This window comes from Meleagris gallopavo, chromosome 11 (genome assembly GCF_000146605.3).
Source record: "Meleagris gallopavo isolate NT-WF06-2002-E0010 breed Aviagen turkey brand Nicholas breeding stock chromosome 11, Turkey_5.1, whole genome shotgun sequence".
Lineage (NCBI taxonomy): Eukaryota > Metazoa > Chordata > Aves > Galliformes > Phasianidae > Meleagris > Meleagris gallopavo.
The window spans coordinates 5,956,512-5,965,957 of NC_015021.2; positions in this window are offsets into that span (position 1 = coordinate 5,956,512).

The window sequence follows — 9,446 nt, forward strand, 5'->3', positions numbered from 1 at the left end:
AAAAAAAAAGACCACTAATCAGATTTTCTGGAGCCAGGTTTTGCTTTGTTTTTCCCTAATTTCTTAGCTGTCTCACATAATGGCCTACTTAGGGCATTAAATATTGTGGTCTGTGTGTTTCATACATGGGATGATGTATGAACTAACCGAGCTCCTGGCTGCTGTGATGGCCACAGCTGTACAGGAGCAGAAACACAAGGACCAGAAGCACAGGACCATGAAGCCACCAGCTCTGCACCAGATCCTTCTGCCTACTCAGGCATCCACAACAGGACAAGGCAGTCCTGCTGCTTTCTGCCATAGCGCCAACTACTGCCATGCAAGGCTAGATCATAAGTAGCCCAAGATTCAGCCCAGGAATGATGTGTCACTGCTGACCCCACTGGGAGCACTGGCTGAATTCACTGTGCAAGAACTGTGAGACGACTGGACCCAAAGTAGGCCCTATATTCTATTTATGTTTTTTTTTGTCAACTTGGCTAACAGAACTGGCCCACCACTCTGGAGTGGTGATCTTTTGTCACTCTGAATGTTTACTAGATCTCAAGAAAGTCAAAAGAAACTATTTTGCTGTAACAGGTGGGCTGATGAATACTGTCAGATATATGGTCAACAACTCTCATGACCAAGATCACTTCTACCTGGAAGTAGAAAGGATGCTGACATAAAAGTAGATCTGTGCATAATGTTTGCCTTCTGGCAAGTCAATCTAAGCAAGTCTTTTGGTATAATACTATATTTGGGTGAAGGAATATTACATCATACTGCATCACTATATAAAGATGGCATTAGACAACAAATTCACAAGAAGAAAGATGAAAATATACAATATTTTGAGGTTGGCTATCCTAAAGTTATTGAAAAATAAATGATGCATCTAGCTTCACTTTAGTCTTGTCATACCTTATTTTTGTATTTTTTCCCTGGGATTTATGAATGGCTTCAATCAAAGGAGTCATTTTGATAAGAATGCAGGGGTTTACTGAGTTCAATTAGTTTTCATCTCAAAACAAGAAGCTGTATTTCTTTAAATGAAATTCATTTAACCTCTAGCTCATATTTAAACCCTTCTGAAGTACTTGTATTTGTGTTTCAGTCCTTTTTTTCAGCCGTGGCCTGCAGGCCAAAGAAAACTTGCACCCTGTTAAGCTAGCCGCTACATCTCTACCTACTTCAACAAAGTTCGTGGTTTTGGAGGAGGCAACATCCCCCCCTCATGCCTTTAAGTACCTCCTTCTGTATCTGAAGTTCAATAGAACACCAGCTACCCAGGAATCCATTCAGAAGTTTTCACGTAGTTCTTAGCAATAAACGCGGACAGTGACTCAGTGGCTGGCTGCAGGAAATGAGTCACAGAGCAGCATCTCTCCTTACTGAGCTGGAGTGTCCTACCCTGCGCCAGTTCCTCCGAACTCCGAGGTGATCGGATTATGCTCCTGCTGTATTCTCTGAAAGGAGTTAATGAAATAAAGCTGGAGGGAAGGGCTCTGGACTCCAGCCCTGCAGAGACAGGGCTCCCCACGGTGTACCAGGGGTACTGTTTCTCTCCACTACACAGAAAGGCAAGTACCTGCCATCAGTCACAGTCCCAGCTGACGCAACCCACATTCTTACAGAAAATAGAACAGGAATGGGCCTCTGAAGGTCAGGCGGTCTTCCTCTCTCCTGCATAATATTATTTGAAATAACTGATTAATACAACCTGAATTATTTCTATGGGACGCGGAAAAACACAGAAATACCCTGACAAACAAAGCAAATCCGAAACAACCCTTTCCTGCATACGGCATGTAGGTCACTCCCCACTTCTCCGCGAGTGTGTTGTAATACAGAGAGACATGAATTTGGGGCACCATCATTTCCTATTACAGCCACTAAACACAGTATAAGCCAAGGCTATGAATTCTTTAAAAAATATCAAGCAAAACTGACAGCAGCATGCGGTTACTCAGGAACAGCAAATTAATCTTTGTGTCTAATTAATCCACCTGCATTCTTTCTAGTCTCATTACCCATGCACCACAGCCATTCTCTTGTTGTAGTATCCAGATTAGATCTTTTTGAGCTCACATTGCCTCAGAAACCTGCCTCCACTGGGGGACATGACTCAGAATATATCAAGCTCTTCTCGTGCAGTTGCTTCCAGCCATCTTCCACTGAAATCCTCTCCCAGGAGGGACTAGGATAACCTGTCATCTGCTAGGTTAGCTTAGTTTAAAGATGCCTATTGGAGACAAAGAAAAGTAGTTATTTAAAGTGCTGACTGAAAATATACATATGGTCATATTTTTCAGCAACTCTGAATTCTCCCAACCTTGTAATTTTCTAGTATTCTCATAAATCTACATATAGCTGCATTTGATATTTATGTATAGACAGACTCCACTTAGCCAGGGAAATGCCACTACATGGAAGGAAGCCATCTGTTCTAAAAACAATCAGGTTGACCTTGTTTTCCAGGAGGCTTGGAGCTAAAAGACAGACACGTCCTTGCCTCCCTTCGGAGACACACTATCACACTCTCAAAATGCAGAACAGCTTCATGGGAACATGCAGAATTCCTGTAATAAAGCATAGGGAAGCAGTGCTTGTGGCATGCAAGGATCAGGCTGACAAAGCAGGGGGTGCTCAAAAAAGCTAATTTTAGTCTTGTTAAATGCTCAAGGCATGCACCACAGTGACTAGACTCCTGGCACAGGGCTGGGTGCAGGATCACAGCCACACTGTCACCGCTGGCCAAAAGCCCCCCTACTGCCCCAGCCAGCACCAGCCCTGCCCCTGCACTGCACACATCAACCCATGCTCTGCAACAGGGTGCCCCATCTTCATGGGCAGAGACATGGCCTGAACCATGACTGACTCTGGGGATGCCTTTGAGCTTTGGGAAACAAAGATTAGGCAGCAATTGCACCAAGGTCAGGCCTTTGGTGCCTTACCTGTGATGGTAGCTCACAGCTGGCACGTTGGAGTCATCTGATGTCTTGGTTGACATATAACATATAGTTCTTTGTAAATCATGTGGGGTGGTGTCACACCAAGAATGGATACTGGAAAAGAAACTCAGTCCTGGCTCAGAAGAAATCCTAAGACATTGGAGAAACATCTCTTCAAAGTTTTTAACTTGTTTAATTTAACTTATGAAACTGTTCTTATAGAGGAAACAAAGAATAGAAATGTCGCAATGCAACCTTTGAGTAATCCATCTATTATTAATGACAAATACAACACAAACTATGGCATTACAAGATCTGCTGTGTGAGTAAGGCACTGACTGCAGCCTCAGAGAGGCAAGAGGTTTGAGGAGTCTGGACAAGCTCTCCTAAGCAAAAACTAAGAGGCAGAAGTGAGGTGGCCATGAGCTGGCCTATAAGCACTGTGCTTTTTCCTGCAGCACTTCTTCTGACCAGTAAGCAGAGCTGCAGCAGGCAGGCCTGCATCTCAACGATGGAGCTTGCTAATCATGTGAATCATTCTCCAGTTATTATTTTTCCAGACAAACTCAAACATTGTTGCTGGGTACAGAGAGCAAAGGATTAAATGGCTGGCTGAATTGGTTATTTTTAAAATAAACTACACTTGCTTTGTAATTAGAAGAGAAAAATGTGTCTGGAGGAAGTTTTCAAGCTTGTTTGTAAACCTGCCTGCCCTTTGCACAGAGAATACTTCCAGCCCTGATGAGCCAGAGCAAAGCCTGCAGGTGCCTTCATCCACACAGAGAGGCCTCCAAGGAACTCAGCATCACACAGTCAGGCTTCAGCATCTCAAAAGATTTTTTGTTGCTAATTGCTGCTCAGTTTTGCAATGTATCTCACATGGGCAATTTCTCTGGGAGGCTTTTAATAACCTCTTCAGGTTTTATTGCTTTCTTGCCTCTACATCTTATAGAGATACTTTTATTTTTTAATGATATTTAACTATGCAACGCATCTGATTTCTCAGGAACAGTGACTCTTCAGTAGGTCCCTTTAATAAGCAAATCAAAAAAGCATCTTTTGTAGAGTCAACTGCTGCACGACATTTGACACGAGGCCTCATAAACTGTGTTCTTTCTAGATTTTAACTGATTTTCTCCTTTTGATTTTGTTTTATTCCCATGCTTCAAAAGTTCCTGTTTGATTTCTTCTATTTTGAGTGTTCCACAGCATTTCAATACCAACTTTGCTCTGAAAGACGACTTTCATTATTATCATATGCTATACAAAATATGCTTCATCCACAAGCAAGATTTGACTTGCTGATACATTTTCCCCTGCTGGCATAAATAACCACCTTAAGCTGTGATATTCAAGCAGGGCTCTATCCCACGTCCCAGACTCACTGGCTTGTGGTGCTTTGAATCTCATAATATCTCTGGTTATTCATAAAGCTAGATATAACATCATTAATCTATTAGAAATACATCCGTCAGTATTTCAGTTTTTCCAGAGCTTAAAATGAATAGGAGCTTGAAAACAGCTTCTGCCTACACATCAGTGGGATATCATAAATCCATGAAAACAATGCCCAAAGGCAGAAAGGTTTTTCAGACTCAAGTGGTTTCATAGTATATTTTTTTCTCCATTCTTCCAATGTCAGCCAGAATAGCAACTTTCCACTCACATCCTTGTAGGCAATTGAAGTAAATATCCACAAGCAACCTCACTGCCCTAGCTGCCCCAGCAGTCCCATTGTGTAGGTGAAGTTAATCTAACACTCTGTGTTCCTGGTTTTACTGTGCACTTCAGTAATGGGATTACTTTGGGAGTAAAAGTGCTCATCTAATTCTATCCCTGAGTAAAAGACAGCAACTATTGCCTAAAGCACTTGAACAATGGAGATGAGCTGAACAGTGAATAATTCACCATACAGGAATGCATCCAGCCTGGACCCTGGTGGAGATAAGTCCTACTCTTCTGAAGCTGAACCTAATAAACTCTCTGATCACTGCATGTCAGCAACTGGAGTTTAAGCTCATCATGGCAATCTTCCAAGATACTGAATCAGCATTAACTTGAAATGATGGACTGTTGTCTCCCATATAACCCCCTGAAGAAAGACATAGGTGAGCAGAAGCATTAGTGAACAAACCTGGGCAGCTCTGCTTCCTTTGGGAATGCATATGGTGGATAGCATCAGGCTATGAGATACGGCAGATCTTTGGTCTTTCTGTAATATACACGCCTTGCCCTGTCTAAGGCACTTGCTTCCTCTAGAATACACAGATATTGTCAAACAGGTTGTAGCTACAGAGATAGATACAGAGTAGCTGGTGATGAGAGCTGTATTACATAAGCTTTGCATGAAACTGTTAAATCATAGACATGCCTGACTGACACTGAGGACTCCAAAGGCTATTTACAAGGATATCAACACATCAGTGAGATCACTGTCCTCCCCCTTCACTCCCCAGTACCTGGATTCTAGCAGATCCAGGTAAATCAACTGAGTCTTCATAATGAAAACAGAAATTTAATTATTCACAAGCATTCCCCTTGAGCTTTCTCTGGGCTTTTTGTGAATGATTAACAGAGCAGCTGCTCCAGACAGCTCTCTCAGTCCCTGCTTGCTGGCCTGTTAAAAGCAGTGACTCATCAGCACATGACGTCAAACCCTCCACACTCCTCTGAAATGGCAGGAAGGAGGTTTCATTAAAAAGATAAAAAAAGGTCTCAACATAACAGCCTGAGCTTCCTCCCAAGCACACGCTGTTTGGCCAGGGGTCATCTCTGCTGCTTTGCCTGCTCCCTCCGATGGTCAACACATCAAACATACCTCCTCGTGCAAGCTGGTGCATAAGACCCCGACTCAAAACAAAACCAACAGCATAAGGCCTCCTGCTAGAACCTGACAGTTCCAGGGCTGGGCCTGTCCCCAGGTGCTCAAAGTACACTCAGATGCACAGTTCTTGCAGCTGCCCAGGTAATGCTCTCCACTGCCACCCAGGCACTGTGCTAGCTGTGCACCCAGGGCCGAGTGCAGGCCGCAGTGGCATGCCTGATCAGGAGCACTCTTGGCCTGCAGCGGGCAGCAGGCACGCAGCTCAGCTCCTGGCTGCTGCAGGGCAGCACCGCTCACGGCCAGCAATGCCAAGATCCCCAGTGTGCTACTGTGAGCCAGAACTCTGCTCTCACCAAGTCCCTTCCCCACAGGTACTCTATTAGGGCTCACACACACACAGTTGATGCAGTGCCAGGGCTGGGGAATGCTGCCTCAGTACAGCCCTGTTCCCACGTGCACTTTTTCCTGCTTGCTGGCTCAGGCCCCAGTGCTGGGCATGAAAGCCTGAGGATGAACAAAGCAAATGACCTGGAACACACAAACAGGCTGAACGATGAAGGAGTGCACGGAAAGGATGGATCACCTCCTCTATAAAGAAAGGCTGAGAGCTGGGGCTGTGCAGCCTGGAGAACAGAAGACTCTGGGGAGAGCTGAGAGCAGCCTGTCAGTGCCTGAAGAGAAGCTGTTAGAAGGAAGGGGACGCACACATTAGCAGGGCCTGTTGTGATAAGGCAAGAGGAAATGGTTTCAAATTAAAAGAGGAGATTTAGATTGCACATAAGGAAGAAGTTTTTTTACAATAATGGTGGCAAAGCATCAGCACAGGCTGCCCATGGAAGTGGTGGATGCTCTGCCCCTAAAGACACCCAAGGTCAGGCTGCACCAGGCTCTGAGCACCTGATGGAGCTGTAGGTATCCCTGTTCACTGCAGGGGAGTTGGACCAGATGGCCTTTAATTAAAGGTCCCTTCTATCTCAAGCTATTTTAGATGACTCTATGAAAAGCAGCATTACAGGCAGCCTGCTATCAGAAGAGACCACCCAACTCTTCTACATAGAACTATACAAATAAATAAACAGTAAATAAATATCAATATTACTTTTACATTACTTTAGAACGTTCACAACAAAACTGGCCTCTGGGTGTCTGTTTGAAGCCCAGGCAGCAGAGCACTCCACAATCACTGTCATCTCTTCTACTGAGCATCCTCCTAGAATCGTTTAGCAAAGAAATCCTAGTGGGCCTGAAGTTTGCACACATCTCATAATGTCGTCCTTGGGTCCCAACTAACATTCACTTCCCATCACTGCAGTTCCTATTTCAATTTTCTGACAAGCAACCATAAGCCACAGCTGAATATGGCTCACACATGGGAGCTGAGGTACACCACCCTGAAGGCACAGCTGCCCACCCACCTCACTGATCCATAAGTGTTACCTGGAAGTTGCAGGCAGCAAAACAAAGTCCTTTCAAAGCATGCTGCACAAAGAAGTGCAATAGGATTTCTTTGTCCTTGTCTTTGTCTTGCTATCACAAGAAGTACTGGGCTCACCTTACAGGAAAGGGAGCTTGGGGTGGGGGCATTGGGAAGGGTTCCCTCTGGCAGGTAATTCAGCTCCTGGACAGACTGTCCAGGAACATTTTAGGATCTCCACCACAGGCTGATAGAGAAGTCAGAAAAATATCACCCAGATACAGTTGAAGGGCAGCTGATCCTGCCTGGGACTGAAGGGTGAACAAAATGATTTCTTGAGGTCCAGTCTTTTACGCCAGGTTTAAACATGAATACTGGAGTATACGTTCCTACGTAACGTTTTTGACACTCTGCTTATTTCCATCGTTTCAGACAGAACTGTCATGTTAAATATTGGGGTTTTCCCCACATTGACCTGATGGGAATGTCAGAATATATCAACATTTCATTATTACATTTAAAATAACTTCTAATATTTCATTGCCCTCTGCATTCCCTCTTTTGCCAGCAGAACGTTACCAATTTGTTTTAATCCTGCCAAACAGAAACCGATCACCCAAGCTGTTTTTTTAAGGACTAAGACCACCTTATCACAGACAATACACACCAGAAAAAAATCCTCTTTCATCCCAAATGCAGCTGCCACCTTGCAAACCCACCCAAGTCCCATTTTGTTGTTTTTTGTAGAATATTCCTTTCTTGCCACTTCGTCAGATTGTTCTTTCAATGCAGTTCTCCAGCTCACCCCAAGCATATCCCAACTCCACTAAGAAATAAAGAAAGAACATACCAATTCACCTGAAACTTCTTTGAAGATGTTCCACTGATTTGCTGTTATCAGCTCTGCTCTGCTAAGGTTGTCTTCTCATCGTCAGCTTCCAGAGGACCCTGAAGCATGATCTCTGCAAGACAGTGAGGCTCACACAGCTGCTGGCCATTTATTCATGCAAGATTCTGGTCCAGAGAACAGCTGAGAATCATGATGAGCCATAACAGATTTGTCACTCTGCGTGCCTAGGGATTCCAAACCCTGCATTGCTTTGCACAATTAGGTCTCATAATCAGACACACAAAATTCACCTTTGCAGGAGGAAAAACATCAGCTCTCAGAAGACTTTTGAATTTCTGCTCTCTGTTACAGAATCTGCTGTGTAATGATACACACTGGTTTTGGAGCAAGGAGCTCTGGAAGAAAATTCTCAGAACTTGAAAAGGAGGTGACAGAAAGGGGAAGTAAACTTTAAGGTACCCCTCCAGCTTTTTCCATAGGAATATGTACACAGAATATGTACCCTCGCTCACATATCTGAGCTATTCTTTAAAATGAATGACTACAATCAAAGCCAAACTCCCTCAGCTCATCTAAACTGCTGGGTGGGAATTCCCAGCATGTTGCAGCATCCCATATCTGCCAGTTTGTTTCCAACATGGCCACTCCACAGAATTTGGACAAATACTGTAGCATGTACTGTAGTACGTAAATAAGAAGCTAGTTATTTCTAGAAGGTCTAGAGATGAGCTTTGAAGTATTTCACAGCATTCTTTTTATTAAAACTCCTCGTTACTAGAGCTGCTAAGTAAATAAAAGGACGAGGTTAAATGAATCAGCCAACAGAACCTGAAATAACTGTAAGTTTTGGTAATATATACTGCTGGTCTTCATGAGGGTTTGCTGGAGAGTAATTTCAAGAATGGCTTCTTCCTTTCCTTTAACCTGGGTCTCATTAGTCATGTTCCAAGGCAACCGGTTTCCATGACAGCAAACATTAAGTATCCTGCAGCACAGCCCTTTGTTCCTGCTCTAAACACTAAGCTTTCACTGCTACACCTCAACCTAGACCTGCCAACTTCATGAAAAAACAACCTGAATAATCCTAACAGATATCTGAGTCAACAACTGTATTTTATTTCTACTACAACCTTGCAAAGGAACATGCCCTTCATTGAATTCCGTAGGAATGTCGTCACATTCTTCAGAAGGATGCTTTTACTTGCTCTGAGCTCACCAGTTCTTGGCAGCTATTTAAAACAAAAAAAATATCTTTATGTAAAATAATGATGCAGAGTCCCTGCTCATAACGTTAACGAAAATCCCACCAGTGACTGACTGCACAACTGAGACCTCTGCTTATAGACATTTTACACACGGTAAAAGGAACATTTCCCTCACACAGAAGCTGTGCTAACAAACGCATATCAGACACATTTTTAGTGG